At 42.8% G+C, this 23,572-nt stretch overlaps 1 long non-coding RNA gene across 1 annotated transcript; it reads right to left on the bottom strand.

Moving 5' to 3' along the window:
• Window positions 1-15,845: 15,845 nt before the first annotated feature.
• LOC115576194 (uncharacterized) lies at window positions 15,846-23,334 on the bottom strand. The gene is made up of 3 exons (XR_003982789.1): window positions 23,243-23,334; window positions 17,109-17,260; window positions 15,846-16,931 (listed from the first exon to the last, which is right to left on the bottom strand). It is a non-coding gene; the product is annotated as an uncharacterized LOC115576194 (long non-coding RNA).
• Between the last annotated feature and the right edge of the window lie 238 nt (window positions 23,335-23,572).

The following is a 23,572-nucleotide window of genomic DNA, read 5'->3' as shown; positions in this document are numbered from 1 at the left end:
CAATCACTATTTCTGATGAAAATCTATCTGATGAGACTTAGGCGCAAATGTTCATGAACAAGGTCATGTTTAATCGTGCAAGAGTCATCCAACTTATATTTCCAAAGTTAGAATTTAAATCTGAAGTACTTAACTGTCTAAGGATGTCCACCTTAATCTTAAATTTTCTGTCCAGAAGGGATGGTGGAATCTGGAATGTCTAATTCAGACACTTAAGGCTGGTTGCACATGTGTGATATTGAAGGCCCCAGTTTCACTGAGTGCTCCATGCTGTTAATTTTTGTTTTGTTTTTATTTAATTTTTTAATTTCTTTGTCAATATGTGACCTATTATCTCAATAAAATTGGTTTATGGTATTCTGTTTACCCCTCCTCAAACCGGCACCTTATCGTGGTGGAGGGGTTTGAGCACCTGAATGATCCTAGGAGTTATGTTGTCTAGGGCTTAATGCCCCTGGTAGGGTCTCCCAGGGCAAACAGATCCTAGGTGACGGGTCAGACTAAGAGCGGTTCCAAAGTCCCTGATGAAAAAGGGGGAAGTGCACGTCGCCCGGAATGGCGTCAACCGGGGCCCCAACCTGGAACCAGTCCTGGGGTTGGGGCTCAAAGGCGAGCGCCTGGTGGCCGGGCCTTTGCCCACGGGACGAGTGACGTGGGGCCTGTGGGGCCCGCCCTCCAGTAGGCTCACCACCCGCAGGAGGGTTCAGAAGGGGTCGATGCTGTGTGATTTCAGTGGCGGTCGTGGGCTGGGGCCCTGACGAGCTAATCCCTGGACGGTGACTCTGGCCATGGGGACATGGAATGTCACCTTGCTTGGGGGGGAAATAGCCTGAGCTAGTGCAGGAGGTTGAGCGGTACCAGCTAGAGATAGTTGGGCTCACCTCCACGCACAGTCTGGTCCTGGAACCCAACTCCTTGAGAGAGGCTGGACTCTCTTCTACTCTGGAGTTGCCCGTGGTGAGAGGTGGCAAGCTGGTGTGGGCTTGCTCATAGCTCCCCAGCTCAGCCGCCATGTGTTGGAGTTCTGCCCGGTGAATGAGAGGGTCGCCTCCCTGTGCCTTCGGGTCGGGGATAGATCTCTTACTGTTGTTTCGGCTTACGGGCCGAACAGCAGTGTAGAGTACCCGGCCGTTGTTCTACTGGGGGACTTCAACGCTCACATGGGCAGCAACAGTGTTACCTGGAGGGGTGTAATTCGGAGAAAGGGCTTCCCCGATCTGAACCCGAGCGATGTTCTATTACTGGACTTCTGTGCTAGTCACAGTTTGTCCATAACAAACACCATAGCTGTGTCTCAATTCAGGGGCAGCATCCTTCAAGGAACCATCCTTCACCGCCAGCAAAGGCAGGGTCCTTCGGAAAGACCTGCAGGCAGCGTCAGCCTGTTGTGAAATGGGATGGTCTACCCTTCAGAGCATTTGCTGGTTGCGTCATCAGATGTTCCCGCCCCTACCCGCACCTCACTATTTATGCAGCCCAGGTGCACGAAAGTGACAAGAAGATAAGAGTAAGTTTGACATGTCTGAGCTGGGGAAGGTCCTCATTTTCTTTGTCCTCTTCCTACTGTTGGAGGAAGAGGAGAAGCGGTACCGTCAGTGCTGGCGGTGGCTGTTGTATCTCCGATTGAGAGAGAACCGTCGAGAGGTAAACCTGTTATTTATACTCACAGTAATGTTGTCATTCATCATTATTAACTAGCAAACAGTCAAGGGCAATCAACACAGCAATACATTACCTTAATGCTGACATATAAACTGTAAAACTGCACATATGGTTAATGCAATATAACCTTGACAATTGATTAATAGTTAAAGAACCGTGACCTCAGTTCAAGCCTCAGAGAAGCCTAGTTAGACTGATAAGTGGATGATAAACAGATTCAGTATTCACAGCTTTAAAAATAAACCCGAAATATGTTATTAACTACAATTATGTAGCTATTGTTTAATTAACCATTTTACTTCTCCTGTTCTTCCCCTTTCCCAATCTAGACCAGACCCCTGTACTGCAGGGTCAACATCGGGTCAACATGGCCGTCCCTGTCCTGGACAGGTTTTTTAATCATAAAGACACCAGGCAGGATTTCAGGCTGAGCAGAGAGTCACTGGCAGTGCTGCTGAACCTTCTCCAACGGGATCGGAGACATGGATGGGGTGCCACAATAGAGATCTTGGTGTTCCCTTTCTGGCTGGCGAGTGGAGCATTCAGGGGGGTCTCAAGGGTGTTTTGGATGCCTCGCTCCACTGTCCACTGTATTGTCCACCGAGTTACTGTGGAGGTGGTGGCCATTCAAGGTCATTTACCTCCCACAGACCGCTGAAGACCTGGCGGCAGTAACTCACGGGTTTGCAGGGCTGGCAGGACACAGAGCTTTTTTAAAAGCTGCTGGATCGATCGACGGCTGCCATGTCAGAATCAAGCCACCAAGCGGCCCTGATGGTCACTGCTATAAGAACAGGAAACTGTTCTCTTCCATCATCTTACAGGCAGTTTGTGACCATCAGGGCCGCTTTGTAGACACGTACATGGGCTGGCTGGGGTCGGTGCACGACTCCAGGGTACTCCCCCTCATCACTCCCTACAAGCGGCCGGTGCAAGGTGTGGCAGCCCGGTGCTTTAACGTCCATCATTCCAGGGCACTCTCTATCATTGAGCGTGCCTTTGGAATGATGAAGACCAGGTTCAGGTCGATCTTACTGAAAGCGCGAGAGGTGCACCACACCTTTGTGCCTCAGGTACGTCATCACTCAACAGGAGTCTTTTGTTTGTTTTTTTGAAGCAGAGTAAATCAAATGTAATAAATACTGTTTTTTCATTTCAGGCCATAACAGCATGTGCCGTCCTGCACATCATCTGCCTGGGGGCAGGTGACTTCATGCCCCCAGAGGATGAGCTGCAGGAGGGCATGCCGGAGGACGAGGGGGAGGACGGGTTGGAGGCCACCAGTGGTGCTCCATGGCGGGACCGGCTGTCTGCGGAGGAGGTTGACCACGACCACGACTATCTGTAGGCGGCACGTAACATAATTCTAAAGACATCATTTCTATTTAAGTGTTGTAATAATTATTCTATCATGAAATTATAATTCTTGCCTCTTTCTCAAAAAATTCTTAGTGACATGGCAGCCGTCGATCGAGTCAGTTGATGTTGATGTGGATGGACGATGTGGTGGACAGAGGAGACTACACCCCCAAACACCCTGGGTACCGACCCAGATGATGTCCCACTGACACCATGGTCTTTATTATGGCGTCCCATCCAGCCCAGCAGCACTGCCAGGGACTCCTGCTCAGCCTGTTACTGTACATTTTAATTTCAGTACATTTTGAAAGACTGCTGTACATTTTAATTTCAGTACATTTGGAAAGACTGTTAAGAATAAAAGAAAATAAAAAATCAATCCCTTCTTTTCCCTGACTAGCACTTGACCCATTTGCTAAACCTGTTCTAAATTGTGCTTAAGTTGTAAATATGAAATCTAACAGACAACGTGTAACAAGAGCATATTTTAATGTGTGAAAAATGAAATCATATGAACAATCATTTACAATAAATAACGGAGAAAGAAAAATTAAAATTAAACTCAAAATAAAACAACAGTAAAGAAAGAAAAAGAAACTAGTCCGCCATTCTCTCCAGCAGAGAGAACAGCCTCTCCATGCAGGCTGCGCTCTCCCGCTCCTGCCTGTCCTCTGCCTCTCTCTGGAGCCTCATGTCCTCCCTGATGAGGGAGACGAGTTCGTCCTTCCTCCTCCGCTTTCTGGAGAACGCTGGTCGACTCTCGTCCTCGTCCTCCTCCTCCTCCACCACCTCCTCCTCATCCTCCATCATCACCACCTGGTCAGCCGAAGCAGCACTTGGCCCCGGTGTGTCCTCAGGGATGGAGGCAATTAGGACAGGGGGGGCAATGGAAGTCCTCTGCCCTAACACCTCATCCATGAGGACAAACCAGGTCCAAGTAGCAGCGCTGGGCTTCCCGCTGGTCCCCTCACCCGTCACTGGATATTTGCAATCCTAAGGCAGTGGAAATCAATCACGTCAGCAATTTCCAGCTAATTATTTATTAACTTGCATGGGTAAAACACATATAATTTGTTTCCACATCATCATTCAAACCTGCACATACTTTTTTCTGGCCTGGTGGGTCTCAACTTTGCCCTGCAGGCCCATCTTTTCCAGAATTGTTCTAAACACAGAGAGAAGCAAGAGAAAAGGTCAACACAAGATCACATTAATACAGGGATGCAAAGATTTACAAAAAGTGACATCAGGACTGACAGATGGCTGATTTATTATTTTTTTGTTTATTAATTATTATTGCCTTACTTCCATCCAGCCGTGGCGTAATGTTTCACCCCGGTGAATAGGTGGTCATTCTCCGCCCAGAGTTAAATGAATCGCTCAGTTTGCTCCTTGCTCCCTGAAACAAAATGAAATGAAAAAAGACGTTTTGTGTTATGTCACCAGAATGGTTCTGATATAGCAAAAATAGGATGATCCTACACGTCGCTCTTTATTCCATTCAAACGTTTTACTAGACTTAACAGTTTTACAGTCTGGAAATGAAGCAGGGATCACAGCCTGATCTAAATGTGTTCATGTTGGTCCATTTATGTACATAATGTGAATATAGTCAATAACAAATACACCAAATGTGAACAAATAATGATAGATATGTGTCTTTTGCATGCAAAATGTAGAATGACAATAAAGACTATTCTATTCTCTATTCTATATATATACACAATTCCCCAAATACATTTGTGAGTGCATTTATTCCTTTCTGGGTGCATTTATCCATTATGAGACTGTTCTGGCTTCATAAAGGAAGAACTTTTTGAGAAGGTTTGGGGACCATTGGATTTGTTTGTGAAAGGTGTGGAGCTAGCTGATGAAGAGGAGGTTTGAGTACTGGTCAATGCAAACCTCTTAATGAGGCTAATGAGAGTGACCTTTAAATAAGATTGATTAGACAACAATTGGTTGAATTACTTCTGTAATATACGAGTGTTACTATCTGAGAGGTTCATTTTATTTAATTTTTTATCATCTTTTCTTCCTTTGTATCTTTTATTTATCTATTTAATTTCTCCTTTTTGTCTTTTGACTTAGAATTGTTTGTTTAAAATGTTGTGTATATCACCTGTGTCTCAGTGGAGTCGATGCACGTGTTTTGAGTAACATGTCAATGAACATATCGTTCAAAAATGGTCTACAACATTTCAACAGTCACAATAAGATATCAGATATAAGTCAACCTCTAAACGTCAAACATTTGGAAGCGAAGTGCCTGATGTGGCGGCAAAGTAAGGGATGCTGTCAAGCTGAAGAAGGAGTCCTATTGAGCATGGGTGGCTCGGGCGACTCCTGAGGCAGCTGATGGGTACCTGCAAGCTAGCGTGCGGCAGCACGGCTGTCGCGGAAGCAAAAACTTGGGTCTGGGAAAAGTTCGGGGAGGCCATGGAGGTGGACTACCGGTTGGCCTCGAAGAAATTCTGGCAAACCATCTGGTGCCTCAGGAAGAGGAAGCAGTACTCCACCAACACTGTTTACAGTGGAGGTGGGGAGGTGGGGAGCTGTTGACCTCAACTGGGGACAATGTTGGGCGGTGGAAGGATTACTTCGAGGATCTCCTCAATCCTACTGACATGCCTTCCATAGAGGAAGCAGAGGCTGTGGATTCAGAGGTTGATTGATTCAAGTCCAGTGACTTCGACTTGAGTGATGAAGATAGTTTGGAAGCTCCTCAGTGGCAAGGCACCGGGGGTGGACTCCGGCAGGGCTGCCCTTTGTCACCGGTTCTGTTCATTATTTTTATGGACAGAATTTCTAGGTGCAGCCAGGGGTCGGAGGGGGTCTGGTTTGGGAGCCACTGGTTTTCATCTCTGCTTTTCGCAGATGATGTTGTCTTGTTGGCTCCTTTGGGCCAGGACCTCCAGGATGTCCAGGGGCGGTTTGCAGCTGAGTGTGAAGCAGCTGGGATGAGAATCAGCACCTCCAAGTCTGAGGCCAAGTCTCTGGATGTTGTGGGGCTGTCTTGGCTGACACGTCTCTGCAGCATCACGTGGCAGTCGGGACAGTGCCTCTGGACTGGCAGACCAGGATGGTGTGTTCCAGCTATTGGAGGATCACACTCCTTAGTCTCACTGGGAAAGTCTATTCCAGGGTACCGGAGAGGAGAATTCAGCCAATAGTCGAACCTCGGATTCAGGAGGACCGATGTGGTTTTCGTCCTGGCCGTGAAACACTGGACCAGCTCTATACCCTCTGCAGGGTTCTCAAGGGTTCATGCGAGTTTGCCCAACCAGTCCACATGTGCTTTGTGGACTTGGAGAAGGCATTCGACCGCGTCCCTCATGGCATTCTGTGGGAGGTGCTTCGGGAGTATGGAGTAGGAGGCCCTCTGCTAAGGGCGGTGTGGTCCCTCTACAACCGGAGCAGGAGCTTGGTTTGCATTGCCGGCAGTAAGTCAGACCTGTTCCCAGTGCATGTTGGACTCCGGCAGGGCTGCCCTTTGTCACCGGTTCTGTTCATTATTTTTATGGACAGAATTTCTAGGTGCAGCCAGGGGTCGGAGGGGGTCTGGTTTGGGAGCCACTGGTTTTCATCTCTGCTTTTCGCAGATGATGTTGTCTTGTTGGCTCCTTTGGGCCAGGACCTCCAGGATGTCCAGGGGCGGTTTGCAGCTGAGTGTGAAGCAGCTGGGATGAGAATCAGCACCTCCAAGTCTGAGGCCATGGTTCTTGACCGGAAAAAGGTGGCTTGCAGGGAGCAAGCCACCTTTGTCCGGTCAAGAACCATGGCCTCAGACTTGGAGGTCCGGTCCTTTTTCCAAAAGTGGCCTCTGCCCTCTAAGTGAAACTTTTCCTTAAATCTGATATATGAAAGAAAATTACCATTTTCAAATAGATCATCCATCATTCTAATATCTTTTCTTAACCATTGAACCCAATAGATAGTCTGTCTGTCTATCTTTATTTTTGGATTATGCCATATGGGTGCATATTTTTGAGTATACTGAGACTACTGAATTTTACATCTCTTCTGTACCTCTTGCCAAACCATTTTCGAATGTTCTAAAATAGGGTGAATCATTTTATTTTTCTCATGTTTGGCTATTTGTGCAAGAACCTCAATGGGTTTAAAGGGGGAGGTGAGTTCCTGCTCAATCAGGACCCAGTCCAGACCAGCACCAGTTTCATCCCAGTGTTTTGTGAGCTTGGACATCTCAAAGGCAACACTATAATGTTTTATGTTCGGTAATGACAGACCCCCTCTCTTCTTTGACTCACATAATTTATCCATACGAATTTGAGGTTTTTTCCCATCCCAGAGAAATTGTTTTATCATTTTGTCATATCTTATTAATTGTTGTTTTGGAATGCATGTGGGTATCATCCCAGATAAATAATGTATCTGTGGTGCTACAACCATTTTTATTGTATTTACTTTACCCCATAAAGTCAGACGTAGTTTACTCCAGTTGTCTAGATTAACTTGGATTTTGTCTAATACTTTTTCCATGTTAGTTGTCATAATTTCCCGTATGTCTAGATCTAATTCTATACCCAATATTTTATCCCCTTTGGTAACAATTTGAAATTAAAGGCAGATAGCTGACTGCATGAACATGTTCGAGATACTGGCATGGCTTCTGATTTATGCCAATTGATACAATAACCAGAGACTTTGGAATATGCTTCAGTAATTTCTAGTAAAGCTGACACAGAACTGGTTGGATCCCGACTCAGTACCAAAATATCGTCAGCATAAAGAAATAATTTGTGTTCCCTGCCGCCTCCAATGACTCCTTTAATTCTTGGCTCTGCTTTAATCGAATGGTTCTAAGAAAATTGTGAACAATAGTGGGCTTAGGCTGCACCCCTGTCTAGTTGACCTGGTTATACTGAAAAACTGAGATATTATTCCGTTAGTAAAGACTGCAGCTTTAGGGTTTGAGTATAAGACTCTTATCCATCTGCAAAAACTATCCCCAAACCCAAATTTTGAGAGTGTTGCAAATAAAAAAGCCCATTCCACCCTATAGAAAGCTTTCTGCGCATCAGGTGATATTGGCTGAAACAGGTCGGGGGTTCGTTCTATTCATCCAAATTAAGTGCAACAATCTCCTCATGTTATCAGCTGATGATCTATGTTTTATAAATCCCACTTGATCTTTGTGAATAATTTTAGGTAAAACCTGCTCTAATCTTATTGCTAGTATCTTGGATAATATTTTGCAGTCAACATTCACTAGGCTAATGGGTCTATAGTTAGCTGGGTCCTTTGGATCCTTATCTTTTTTTGGTATTAATGATACAATGGCCTCATTAAAACTTTTTGGGAGTGAACCATGTTGAAACGTTTCTTGGAAAACCTCTATAAGAAATGGACAAAGAACATCAACATATTTCTTATAGTACTCCACCGGGAAGCCATCTACACCAGGTGACCTCCCGGTTTTCATACCCTTAATTGCAGTTCTGACTTCAGCTTCTGTAATGAGAGTATCCAAACTATCCCTTTCCTCTGAGGAAAGTTGTGGAAGCTCCACCTTTTGGAAGAAGGAGTTCAAGTCTTCATCACCAGCCGAACATGTAGAAGTATACAAGTCTTCATAAAAATCTTTGAAGACTTCATTAATTTTGATAGCTGATGTAACTAGTTTATCATCTTTTCTAATTGCTGTAATACTATTATTTGAATCCAGACGTTTTAGTTGCCTTGCCAATAATCGTCCAGTTTTTTCACCATTCTCATAAAAATTTGTTTTAAGCCTAAATAGTGAATACTCTGCTTTTTTATGATATATTTCATGTAGCTCAAGTTTTAGTTGACAGATTTTCCTGAAACCATCTTCATCATATTGTTCAGCTAAATGCTTCTCCAATTTACCTATTCCCTGTTCCAATTGTTGTACTTTTTTCTTATTGTCCTTTTTCTTCCATGAACTATAAGCTATACATTTCCCCCTGATAAATGCCTTGAGTGCATCCCAAACAGTAGCTAATCTTTCTGTTGTCCCCCTGTTAATGTCTAAAAATGCCTTAATATCCCCACCAAGTTTTGTAGCAAATTTTTTGTCTTGTAATAGATTTGTATTTAGTCTCCATCTTCCAACTTTACCTTTATTAGAACGCAAATCTATATGTAGTTCGACGGGCGCATGGTCTGTTATTGCTATAACTCCTATATTGCAGTCTATTACCATATCAACAAGTGAGCCAGCAACCAGGAAAAAATCTATTTGTGAATAAGATCTGTGAGAGTGAGAATAAAATGTGTATTCTCGTTCTTTCTGATTTATCAGTCTCCAGATAACTATCAAACCCAGTTCTTCCCGTAGAGTATCTAATGCTGGTCTGTCTCTGGGGGGTGTACCTGTTCTGATTTTACTGTGATCCAGAAGATCGTCTAATGTTTGATTAAAATCTCCCGCCAAGATAATCTAACCATCTGCATCTCCCAGTATTTTATTGACCTCATGGAAAAAGGATGTGTTTTCTTTGTTGGGTATGGCAGCAAATTTGTACCATAATTCAAATTAAAATGCATTTACAGAAATGCTTTTTCATTTTCAGAATGTAGCTGCGTCTTTTGACTCATAAGTAAAATTAGTAATAAATCATCCAAATTGCATTTTCATTTTCTTCTTCAAGACTGCTCATTTTGTAACTTAATTCAAATGATAAAGAAAAGGACATTTCAGATTTAATATTCAAAAGATGGCCCAGCAAATAGGTACCAAAATTCAATTTGAAATGTCAAATTTGAAAATTAAAATGCATTAGCAGAAATGCTTTTTCATTTCAAATTCAGAGCTGCATTTTTGACTCATAAATAAAATTTGTAATAAATCATCCAGATTGCATTTTCATTTTCTCCTTCAAGACTGCTCATTTTGTTACACAAAGACAAAGAAAACAGCTTTTTCATTTTGAAGCCCTCCCCCCTCAAAAAAAGGTCCAAAATTCAATTTGAATTCGCAATCCCAAGCGGTGCAGGAGAGTGACGTCAGCGGCCTCTCTTCTTCTTCAGCCCCCAGTCTGACCCACCGTGCTACGCATCTACGTTAGGGGCGGCGGTGTGCTTATTTGACACTGGAGCAAGAGAAGGGACAAGAGGAGAGTGTGAAGGCTGTGTTGGTAGCATAGACTGTGGTACATGTTTTCAGAAACAGCGGGGAAATCACCACCATGTCCAGTTCTGTACTGCGGTCAAGCCAGCCATGGTTCGCGTTTGCTTGGTTAAATCAGCCGCACATTTTTTTCCCAGTGCGAAATTCTCCAACATTTACGGTGATCGTAATGAAGCCGCTCTGAAGAGCTGCTGGCAGTGATGGTGGGTCAGACTGCAGTCTCACAGTCAGACCCATGAAACACACACGGTACTTTACAGTCAGTATTCCCGGTAATAAACTGAAGGTATCAGCGCTGGACCGTACGTCGACGTCGCCCCCATATTGGATGTGGCAGCTCAGCCCCGTGAACTAATACAAGTCAATGGAGTGAACTTTATAAAGTTCCTTCTACAAAGTGCTATACGCTAATGTCTCTCTCTCTCCCACACCCACACACCTGCAGCGGGTCACAAAATCACTGGCCGCTTTATAGCCTGGAGCCCCGCCTTTCCGAAACCCCGCTGTTCCGAACATAGACTTCAATTCATCGTAATGGCGGGGTTTCCCTTTTTTTCAAAGACCCCGCTATTCGGAAAAACCTATTGGGGAAACTCCTCCATTCCGAAACCCCCCCACTCCGAACGGAAACAATCAGAAAGGAAACGGAGGCTGCGCATTTATCCTTTTTTCCTTTGTGGGTTCAAACGGATCATGTGGCTGAGTAACCGCAAAACAAGCCTACTTCATATTAATGACATAACGCTCATTATGCTTCAGCTGGACAAATGGCTATGTTGAATTGAAATTATCTTATCATGCTAAATATCCGAAATTGTATGAAAATTGCTCCAATGTGTTATACCGATGTTCGTGTATATTCAGACACAGCCTGATATGGGTTCTGAGCAAAGGAATGTCTGTTTTCTCCACTGGTCTGTTGTCAGCAGGAGCGGGGGCTGCAGGCTCGCGCCTGGGTGAAGTGGTTAGAAATGGTTAGAAGTCTGTAAAGTCTGCATTTAGTTTACATCGCAGATTGATAACTTAATTGTGATAATGTTCAGTTATTATTATTATTATTATTATTATTATTATTATTATTATTATTATTATTATTATTTCACATAAACACACACACAGCAAGTATAATGGTACTGTGCTAGGTATTCTTTTCGTGGTTCTTGGTGCTTGGAGCAATATTGTTGTTGTGGCATTTATGCCAATAAAGCGAATTTGAAATGAATTGAATTAATAAACCTTTAGATTCTTCCCTTTAGACTGATAAGAGAATATGGGCCACAGTTTATTTCAGAATTGTGTGAGTGTGGCTGGAAGTGGGGATTTCAGCACCACGGATAGCGCTTGTAAAAAGATTAGACAAACGTTTAAATGTGTTTGTTGCAAGAAAAAATATACAACATCATAAATGAAGGTAGTGACATAGGCCTATTAGCAATAAAAAACAATGCGGTGTTTTGAGGGGAGGGCCGGAACAGTGATGTTTTGAGGGGAGGATCGGAACAGCGGTGTTTCGGAGTGGGGCTGTTTTGGAATGGTGGGGTTTCGCAATGGTGGTTTGTCGGAATGTCAGACTGTCCCCCCTGGGGGGTTGTTTTGTGTTGTTTGTGTTAGTTGTTGTTGTTGTTGTTGTTGTTGTTGTTTGTGGTTTTGTTGTGTTGTTGTGCCTTGCGCCGCCCTGTTGCCAGATGATTTCGTGTTCTACAAGCGGTATTTGGCTAAGTCATTGTTTTGCCAAGACTAAAGCTTTTGTGCATTAACTTCTACCAGTGTTTCCCCCCTAACTCTGCTTTACTCTGCCTCCAACGACCTCCCGTGCCGCGACCGAGCCGAGACCCCGCTCCAGCTCCACCTGCCCGGCGCTCCTCCGAGTGCCGACAGGACTGCCAGCTCTCCGGCGCCCCGGAGTGTGGCTTCCCCATGCACACACCCTCCTTCTCTGACTTTGTCTGTTTTACAATAAACACTCCTTGCATCCAGCTACAGCCTCCTGTCTGATTCTGGGTCTCACCTGTGCTAAAGACACCTAACATTAACAGATCAAAACAGAGTAAACGGCAGCTATCTGATATCAGATCCACGCTCCTGCCTGCCCCAGCCAGCCCCCACACACCGGCCTGTCGCCTGCGCAGCATGTGAATTATAATATAATCTATTTCTCGCCTTTCCCCCGATGATCTGTATAAGTCGCTAAATTTGTCGCTAGTCGCTTTTTCTAAATAATGTCGCTTAGAGGTTCTGAACAGTCGCTAAGTCTAGCAAGACAGTCGCCATGTTGGCAACACTGAAGAAGAGAGGCCGCTGACATCACTCTCCTGCACCACTTGGGATTGCGAATTCAAATTGAATTTAGGACCTTTTTTTGCGAGGGGAGGGCTTCAAAATGAAAAAGGCAGTTTTCTTTGTCTTTGTGTAATAAAATGAGCAGTCTTGAAGAAGAAAATGAAAATGCTATTTGGATGATTTATTACTAATTTTATTTATGAGTCAAAAAATGCAGCTACATTCTGAAAATGAAAAAGCATTTCTGTAAATGCATTTTAATTTGAATTATGGTCCAAATTTGCTTCCATAGTTGGGAGCATATAAGTTGTAAAGTGCTACTTTAACTCCAGTAACAAGTGCTTTCACAACTAAAATTCGTCTCAGCCAACTGAGGTGGCTTTGGCATCTATATCGGATGCTTCCTGGATGCCTTCCTCAGGAGGTGTTACTGTTATGCCCCGCCAGGAGGAGACCCAGAGGAAGACCCAGGACACGCTGGAGTGACTATGTCCTCCCGGAAGAGCTAGATGAAGTGTCCAGGGAGAGGGAAGTCTGGGTGTCCCTGCTCAGACAGCTGCCCCCACAACCCAGCCCCGGATAAGTGGTTCACTTGGTTTAGAAAAATAATGTTACTCATGCTTCAGAAAGGCAGCAAGGCAAAAATGTTGCACCAGGTGATGATTACCTGGTAGTTCCGTCTACCGCAGTGTAAGGAATATTGTTTGTTACTAAGGACAGTGACTCGGCACTCCTCATTGTAATTTAGTTGTATTGATCAGAAATAGAACAATCAGGACTTATTTTGCTGTTGTTATTTTGAATGCGCCATCTTGGTTATCTTACCATGGTTACAAGCCTGCTTGTGCACAGCAGGCTCCTCTGTGGGGAGGGTCTTTGAAGGCAAGGCTGCAGTGCAGCAGATAGGAAGAAGGAGGGACCTGGGAGCTGCATCATTCAAATTTTTAATTTTTAACTTTTTTTCTCATAACTCCAGACTGCAGCTTTAAAGGGATAGTTCGGGTTTTTAAAGTGGGGTCATATAAAGTACATATCTATAGTCGATCTGTTTCCTACCGTAATCACCGATCAGCGCAGCCTCAGTTTGGAGAAGTAGAGAGCCGCTCCAGCCCAGACGCTCAGCTTTGTACTGCAGTGAACGGGGTTCAGCAAAAAGGCGAAATTAACCACCTAAAACAAGGCTCACCTAAAAAAATCTATATCAGGTCAAGTGTACGTTGTATAGGTAAAATTCACACCGCTTTACATCGCCGTCAGACTGCACTTTCTTTTGGCGCTACATTTTCTCAACCGCAGAATCCCTGTATCCCTACGCATGAGCGCTAATGCGGAAGGATACAGAGAGTTAAGTTTCGTTTTTATCGAAAGTAAACCTCTCGTCCAGCCGCCGCTCGCAGATCAGCTGTTGCCCAGTTACGCTAATGCGTAGGGATATAAAGGTTCTGTGGTTGAGAAAATGTAGTGCCAAAAGAAAGCGCCGTCTGACAGTGATGTAAAGCTGTGTGAATTTTACCTATTCAACGTACACTTGAACTGATGTAAAAAAATGTACGTGAGCCTTGTTTTAGGTGGTTAATTTCGCTTTTTTGCTGAACCCCGTTCACTGCAGTACAAAGCTGAGCGTCTGGGCTGGAGTGGCTCTCTACTTCTCCAAACTGAGGCTGCGCTGATCGGTGATTACGGTAGGAAACAGATCGACTATAGATATGTACTTTATATGACCCCACTTCAAAAAACCCGAACTATCCCTTTAAGTGCTGTTTCACCTTATCTTTTGCCTCTACCTTCAATGGTCAGTGCCATTTGCAACTTTTTATCCAACATTGGCTATATTAGGGATTGATTAAAAGAACACTTCTTTATTATGACAACATTTATATCTGTAGTCCTGGTATCTCCTTTTTAATAATGAATATAGACTACTGCCACCTCCTGGTATGGAGAGGTATTTCCCCTCACAAAAGAAGTGCCAAGTATTTGTTATAGCCTCATATGACGGAGACCTTGGACTGTAGGAAGAATATCCAGAGACTTGACTTTAACTGCATGCGTTCAACACTTTAACAGATATCCAACTAAAGCATTATATACCCTCTGTATTACACTTGATATATGCACATAGTGTTACTTTATCTGCACATCAGGAACTTGATTGCCTCAAAATTAAGTACACAGCACTATGTGCTACAGTATTCATTAATAACTACTGTGCTGGAAAATTTAACATCTAAAAAATGTTGTCTTTTTTCTTCTTTTTTTCTTCAGTTGAAACAGTCCATTCAAACAGCTGCTAAATGTTGGCAAAAAATGCACACTTTAAACTCAGAAGCAGACAAGTTGATATAGTGGTGCTATGACAAATTGATATGAATGACTTGATTTGTCATAGATTTAGTTCACCATTTTATAAAGTTTTCCTCAGACAATAACATTAACAAAATCAACCAATATGTAAGGGTGTCTGGGAATAATGAGGTTACTGCAAACAATGGTTTGATCAGTTTAAAACTGAAGCTTGGTGAAGCTGTTCTGTAATATATTCCATTCTGGTCTTTGGGACCCATCTGGCTAATGCTTGCAGCCTGTTAGATTTCTATTGTTACCTTCACACTGCATGTCATGTATTTGATTTACCCAAGCATTCTACATCATGTGGCTTTAGCGATTCTGCAATTGTCATCGACTTTAGCTAATCATTTAGTCCCTTTAAATATTTAGTTGTGAGAGGATGTTTTCTGTTACTTGAAAGGCTTTGCACAACACGACTTTGACCATAATTCATTTGTCATAACCACAATCTCTCCATAACCTAAACCAGTGGTCCCCAACCTTTTTTGCACTATGGACCAGTTTCATGTACAACATAATTTGACGGACGGGGGGGCAGTTGTCCACTCACCATCCCCTCAGCTGCAGTTCAGCTACTTTAACAGCCAACTTCAATACAGTTGTCCATCTCCCTCTTCTTCTGTCTCATCTTTGGGCCTTTTCCTTTTTTCTTTGCCAAGTAGCTCTCCGAAGACGTTTGTTTTCCACTAATCTCAGCTCGCTTGATTTTTTAGGGATTTTTCAGTCCGTGACTGAAACAGGTACATGTCAAGCGCGCAAAGAGGAAGAGACGGATGTTGTTAAAAGAGAATCCATTTTTTAAAATAAAACATAAAATAACGTATTTATTCTTTCTCTACAGCCCGGACCAGTACCGGTCCACGGCCCGGTGGTTGGGGACCACTGACCTAAACCATACCACACTTGCCATACAATTGTATAGAATGAAACATAATCCTGGTCTCTGCAGAATCAGAAGTTGAATTTAAGTCAAAGACACAGAGTATGTACTTAACAAATTGCACAAGCATTAGAACAGTCCAACTGCCATATGCTATACACATAACCATTTAAGCTTCTTGTGAAGTGTGAGGCTCAGAGCAATGACAAGGACATTGCACATTTCTGTAACAATGGCTTGCAATGCATTTTGTTAATAGCGGGGTGGGGGGTAAAGATCTCCATGTTCACATCCAAACCATGTCCATATTTCAAGCCAAGATAAATGATTTGTGCCAAATCATTGAATTCTGAGGCTTTTCATTCTACAAAAACATCAGTATTGGTTAGTTTTTCAGATATCGTTCTGACATTCATTCACAGGGTGATCTTTTCATGCAGTCATGAAGGTGCAGAGTTTGGGGTAATGAGGCCCAAGCCCTGTAAAATATGCATTCTTGGGGAGCACATTTAATTATTTTTTTTTCCACAGGTAGGTCCCCGTTTCCATCAGTTTATCACCCTTTATGTACTGATGTACTGTAGTTTACAGCTTAACCAAGATCTACAGGATAGGGTTTACTGACTTGGAAGGTTCACTCAGGATCAAGTCACAAATGGGGGTGGCAGCTCTAGCAATCTGGTTTTGGGGTTTAACACAGGAGTTGGTGAAGAAGAAACTCTGTACGACAGCTCACACTGTTATTGTGTGTTGATGATTGTTAAATTAATTGTACAAACACTGTAAATTGCATTAAGGCATTGTTTCTTAGCGTGCAAAAATAATAACAATGGTTACAAAACTAAAAGTAAACTTAAACTGTCTAAAGTCAAGTCCTGTTATTGTGACTTTGTTCTCACTTGGTAATTGTGAGATTCTTGTTTAGGAAAAGGATCTCATTGACATGATCTGGGGTTAGGCAGCTCCTTTTTGAAGTGACAATATCACCCGCAGTTGAAAACACCCTCTCTGACGCAATACTGGTCCCTGGGACACAAAGGTATTGCTTCACCAGGCGAGCCAACAGTGGTTACTCCTTTTCATTTAGCCCAGCAGGTTTTTCCGCCCTGTATCTTCTGATTTCATCTTCTTCAGCCCTCTTTGCTGGAGTTTTCTGTCCATTTTCCTTTACTGTTGGTAAGTAGACTGCCCCAAGGAGAGACTCCAAGGTGCTGGATTTCTTGGGCGAAGTTGCTTCCCCATCTCCTCAGCTCCTTCATCAGCATCATTACCATCAGTATTTTGCTGTTGAATATGACAGAAAAAAAAAACAAAAACAGAAATAAATGAAGAAATAAATAGATTGAAAATCATTTATGAACTTTTATATTTTATACTATTCCCTATAATCCAATAGAGAATATTTTAATTCTCAATGAAAACGTTCTTATTAAATTGAACATTTTCTTTTCAAATAATTACATCACATGCAGCAGTGGCAGCCTCAGAAGAAAGTGTCATCTCGCCGTCTGAAGAAGGTGTCATCTCGCTCTTTAGCAGACAGGGATGGTAGGGCCTTAAAGCAAGGATATAGCGCTGATGCTGCATACAATGTGTCCTTCTGCGCATCATATCTTAAAGACATTTCACAATTTTTTTTTTGGTATCACAGTATGAAGATAAACATGGCATGCATACAAATATACAATCTCACAGATACAAACAAAAAAGTGTATGGATTATAAATTATTAACTGTTACAACTAATCAGTAAAATGAGAAGAAAATGCACACATAAAATACAAAACTTTGCTTCTGTAACGTTTTTGTAGGAGCCAGATTGTTCATTTGTTGTTTGTTTTGGGTGTTGTGCACGTTTTTGCAGACAGGTGGCAGTGTCTGTTCAGGTCTGTGGTGGTTTCTATTTAGTAATGTGTGCTAATCAGCGCAAGTGCACACGCCAAGAAAGCCACACGGTTTTTGAACGTCAGGGTATTGTTTTAACCACGAGATTGTGTATAATAATAAACGGCAAAAACAAAGAGAAATTTTGTGTTTTTTTTATGTGGTTTGCCATCGTACTCCGGTGAAAGAACGTGGCTACAGTGCATATGGAAAGTATTCACAGCGCTTCACTTTTTCCACATTTTGTCATGTCTTGTCAGCCTTATTCCAAAATGGATTCAATTCATTTTTTTCCCTCAAAAATTCTACATATAATACCCCATAATGACAACTTAAGAAATGAGATTTTAGCAAATGTATTAAAAATAAAAAATGAAGAAATCACTTGTACATAAGTATTCACAGCCTTTGCTCAAAACTTTGTTGTTGCATCTTTGGCAGCAATTACAGCCTCAAGTCTTTTGTAATATGAAGCCACAAGCTTGGCACACCTGTGTTTGGTCAGTTTTGCCCATTTCTCTTTACAGAACCTCTCGAGCTCCATCAGGTTGGATGGGGAGCGTCGGTGCACAGCCATTTTCAGATCTCTCCAGAGATGTTCAATGGGATTCAAGTCTGGGGCTGGCTGGGCCACTCTAGGACATTCACAGAGTTGTCCTAAAGCCACTCCTTCGATATCTTGGCTGTGTGCTTAGGGTCATTGTCCTGTTGAAAGATGAACCATCTCCCCAGTCTGAGGTCGAGAGCGCTCTGGAGCAGGTTTTCTTCCAGGACGTCTCTGTACATTGCTGCATTCATCTTTCCATCAATCTTGACTAGTCTCCCAGTTCCTGCTGCTGAAAAACATCCCCACAGCATGATGCTGCCACCACCATGCTTCACTGTAGTGATGGTATTGGCCACGTGATGAGCGGTGCCTGGTGTCCTCCGAACATAACGCTTGGCATTCACGCCAAACAGTTCGATTTTAGTCTCATCAGACCAGAGAATTTTGTTTCTCATGGTCTGAAAGTCTTTCAGGTGCCTTTTGGCAAACTCCAGACAGGCTGCCATGTGCCTTTTACTAAGGAGTAGCGTCCATCTGGCCACTCTACCATACAGGCCTGACTGGTGGAGTGCTGCAGCGATGGTCGTCCTGCAGGAAGGTTCTCCTCTCTCCACAGAGGAACCCTGGAGCTCTGTCAGAGTGAACATCAGGTTATTGGTCACCTCCCTAACTAAAGCCCTTCTCCCCCGATCACTCAGTTAAGAGTGACGGCCAGCTCTAGGAAGAGTCCTGGTGGTTCCAAACTTCTTCCATTTACGGATGATGGAGGCCACTGTGCTCATTTGGACCTTTAAAGCAGCAGAAATGTTTCTGTACCCTTCCCCAGATCTGTGCCTCAAGACAATCCTGTCTCCAGACAATTCCTTCAACTCTGACATGCACTGTTAACTGTGGGACCTTATATAGACAGGTGTGTGCCTTGCCAAATCATGTCCCATCAACTGAATTTACCACAGGTGGACTCCAATTAAGCTGTAGAAACATAACAAGTATGATCAGTGGAAACAGAATGCACCTGAGCTCAATTTTGAGCTTGATCGCAAAGGCTGTGAATACTTATATACAAGTGATTTCTTAGTTTTTTATTTTTAATAAATTTGCAAAAATCTCAAACAAACTTTTTTTAAGTTGTCTTTTGGGGTATTATGTGTAGAATTTTGAGGAAAAAAATGAAATGAATCAATTTTGGAATAAGGCTGTAACATAACAAAATGTGGAAAAAGTGAAGCGCTGTGAATACTTTCCGTATGCACTATAAATGCCTCACTCGAGCAAACAGATGTGACATAGCTGGGATTTTTAGACCTGCTTGTGAGGCTAAGTTCAATGTGTACGTGAAGCACCTGGCGTGCATTAGCTGCATTATCTCCACCACATGAACCATATTTGCAGCATGTCCGTCACGACTGCTGGGTCTTTGCTGGTCAGCCCCCACTCCTGTATGGCCTCCATCAACATATCAGCTATATTAATAGCGGTGTGTCTCATGAGAACCTCGGTGGTCTGTAGCACTAGACATGAGGCACCACTCATTGTCGATGTAGTGAGGAGTCACTGTCATGTACGACTGCGTTGACAGTGATGTCCAGGTGTCACAGGTTATGGCGGTCCTCTCTGCTGACTGCATTTTCGTTAGGATGTCATCTTTCACATGTGTATACATCATGGGGATAACAGTCTCAGTCAGATGTTTACGTTGCACCATAATGTAGTGTGGTTCGAGCACCTTAACGAGCCGCTTGAAGCCTTTGTTTTCCACTACCAAGTACGGCTGTAAATCTTTGCGAACAAAAGCTGCGATGGCCTCCGTTATCTTTATGGCCCACCGAGAATCAGCTGATAATGTTGGTGATTCCCTCAGTTTCTTTTGTTTTGCCCCGGACGGCTTGTCAGAAGCTAACATTAACGTAGTGTGATACCTTGTCAAGTGGTTTCTGAGGTTTGTAGTATTTCTACAATAACTGACTTCCGCTTGGCAGATCTTGCAAACCACTTTGGTTTTATCTAGCTCTTTTTCCTGTGTTGTTTTAAATCCGAAATGGTTCCACACGTCAGACTTAAGTTGGAACGGCTTGCTGAGCGGAGTTTTGCCTGCATCGGCCATTGTGTGGATGCACACTTGTGAATGTAAACTGGACGTAAAGGTGCCTCTGCTTCATCACGCACAAGACTACTGGGGTTCATGGAAAAAAAAAAAATCGATCTCATGCCCTATGAATCGATATTGCAAAATTTAAATGAAATTGATCCTAAATCGACTGAATCGATTTTTTTTTACCCAGCCCTATTTATGAACACTTACAGTACACACAGTTCTCCATGGCTGAGAACATAATTTTGCACATAGTCCCAGTATTATCATTGGTAATACAGTTCATATAATTTTCATTGTACAACACAGGGTTGTGCAAAAAGATGCATACTGCAACTACTGTCTGTAACACAAGAAAAGTATTGAGAATAAGAATTCAGGAGTCTCGATTAATGATCTTCTAGAGTTCATTTTCCATTTCAATACCATGTTTGTTTGTTTCCAGTCGTGTATTTTTTTGGGGGGTGGGGTGGTCCAGCATGGTGGTGCAGTGTGATGGCCATGATAAATTCTCTATGAATTTGATTCACAGGAACACCTGCTCCATCTCAAAATGTTTTTTTCACCAGGGTGGTGCTGTGTGATGGCCACAATAGGTTCTTTGTGATTTTGATTCACTGGAACCTAAAACTGTTCACCTGCTTCAACTCAGCTCATGTCAGTAGACAGGGATGTGTGTCTTTGCTTCGTTCTTTTCTTAAATCAACAATCTGCTCCTTGGTTTTGCTGAAGTTGAGCAGTATATTGTTCTCTGTGCAGCACTTTATGCAAATTGTTGATTTCCTCCTGATCTGAACTCTCATTATTGTTGACAAAGTGGTTGATGATGGTGGTGTCATCCACATACTTTATACACACATACACAATACATTCCTTTGATATCTGGGATGGCAGTCCTAGGTGTGCAGTGTGAACAGGAGGGGGCGGAGCACACAGCCCTGGGGGGATTCAGTGTTCAGCACTAAGATAGGTGGGATGCCCAGGTGTGCTCAGCCCTTTTACATAGAAATGGATGTCAGTACTTCCTTATTTTGTATTTCCAATAGGTTGCTTGATTTCTAAAAAGTGGAATATCTACAATTAAGCTTCGACACTGTGGTAATTTGTTTTCCAGACCACACTGTCTGGATTATTTGTTAATGGAAATATGTCCATACATTCAGCAGCTTACCCAAACAGCATGGGTTAGATGATAGACCACAACTGCCCTACTGTCAAAGCTTTCTGTGTGGAATTCCTAGTGTGGAATTGATATTTTCTATACCTTTCAGGAACCTGACAGTTCAATGGTATCCTCTGACATTTAAGAAAAACTCAAAGGCTTTATTAAATGTTAGAACACAAAGCCAAAAGCCAAATTCTCATAGAAATATCATACATTTTGTTTTGGTATATGACAATTTGATCTTAAATATCTGTTTTTACACTAGGATTTAAAGGTTACAGCATTAATGATGTGTTTTTGAAAACAAAAACATAGAGAAAAATGTGATCTGTGTTTTGTCTAAAAAAGACAGCTCACTGTTTAATTTGCTTTATACTGACTTGCTTCACAAAGAGGCTGCGATTTACTTTTCCTTTAGGTCTATTTTTCTAATTTAGTCAGCACCATGCTGTTCTTTCTGCCTTGCTGGCTTTGATTGGTAACCCCTAAAGTACCACAGAGAATGAGAAACTACTTTAGAGTATTCTATAAAGCACACTTAGCTGCACATGCACACACAGACACATGCTTGCACACGGGCACACACACTTTGACAACCACCTGAGGGGTGGGACTTATCGACTGAGCCATGGACTCATCAGAAGATTGTTCAGTCGGGCCACTTGCATTAATGGTGAAGTAAATTGAAAAATGCAATCAATGATTGGAGTGAATGCTTGGCGGTAATGATATCAGCGTGAGATAATCCAATGATTGCCAAGCTGATGTATTCTCTATTGGTATTTGGCTGCTCTGCCTGTCACTATAAAGTATGCTCTCCTTTTCTTTCCCCTGGCCAAGAGTGGAATGCAGGAAGATTGAGAGAAAAGGAGGATGGGAGTAAGGCTTTCTCAGGATAATGCACAGAAAACTTTCCTCACCATTTATTTAACAGTCGGTAACCATGACTTTTAGACATGACTACAGAATATGGGTGCTTCCAAAAGGTGTATTTAGCATGGGATGCTAAACTGTAAAATTCTACCATTTCCAAGGTGCTGAAATAGATAAGTGTACATTTTTAGTTATCCTTTGCCAGCTAGACTGTCCCTGATACCAATAGTATTTAGGGACAGAACCAGTGACATCTTGGTGATGGTGGGTTAATCTTAATTTATCCCAATCCTACTAAAAACAAGAAAGTAGCTATGATAATACAGGGATAATGCCCGTCAAGGTGTCCATTATCACAAATGAATGGAGTGAATGACATGGGGGCCAGTAATTCTAGCTAACCACTGGTAGCCGGTTAGCTGTGGAGCTAGTGTTCCTTTTGGCTAACTCAGCCAGGGGTCAGGAGACAAACCTGGCAACAACACCACCTTTGTACTGTTATTCCCTGTTGTCAGAGTGGCTGTCATCAGTCAGAGCAAGGGCATAAGTTTGCAAAGGGACGGTAGGGACAAGTCACAACCAAAGTTTGGGAAAGACAGAGTTGTCCCTAACAATATTTTGATATATTTTAATATAACGATTTTTTTTTTTTACATAATGCATTGAATATAATATTTTTCGCAAACTCATTTGTAGTAATAAGCATATGTAGAGAACTATTTTTCCGACGTGCCCTTTCATCGCAGTCTTCAGTGTAAACTGCAAGGTGTCACGCAGGGGGTTAAAGGGAAGACTATGGATAAGGGAAGGTGGACCCAAATGCAGTTAAGCACGGGAGGCAAGGATATGGGGAAACAAAAGCAAGCTTTATAATATCAAAGCTGATGCCAAAAACCAAAAGCAGACAAAATGGGGGCAAGAGGCAAAGTAGCAACACAACAGCAAGACAAAGTAGCAAAATAAAACAGTTCAACAAAGTGCAAAGAAAAAGGCAAAGTACAAATCAAACATGGAAAACTCAAAACCAAAACATACCATGATGGGACTCGAAGAACATGGATGAGAGCATGGACGTAAACAGGGGCTGACAAGAACAATGACCAGACAAGGAGTGAAGGGAACACAGAGACTAAATACACAGACACTGATGACAAGACGAGGAACAGGTGAGGTGGACCAACAGGTGAGATAACGAAGGGGAGGTGCACATGAGAACATGAAGGGAACAAAGCAATAGACAGAGGGAGCCAGAGGGAACATAGGAAAATACACAGGAGAACTTAAAGGACACATGAGGGCATGGAAGAACAAGACACAAGACAAGAAACAAAGACATGGAAATCAAATACAAGAAACCACAAGACA

The sequence above is a fragment of the Sparus aurata genome, chromosome 23 (assembly GCF_900880675.1).
Source record: "Sparus aurata chromosome 23, fSpaAur1.1, whole genome shotgun sequence".
NCBI classification, from domain to species: domain Eukaryota; kingdom Metazoa; phylum Chordata; class Actinopteri; order Spariformes; family Sparidae; genus Sparus; species Sparus aurata.
This window is presented reverse-complemented; position numbering and strand designations above follow the sequence as displayed.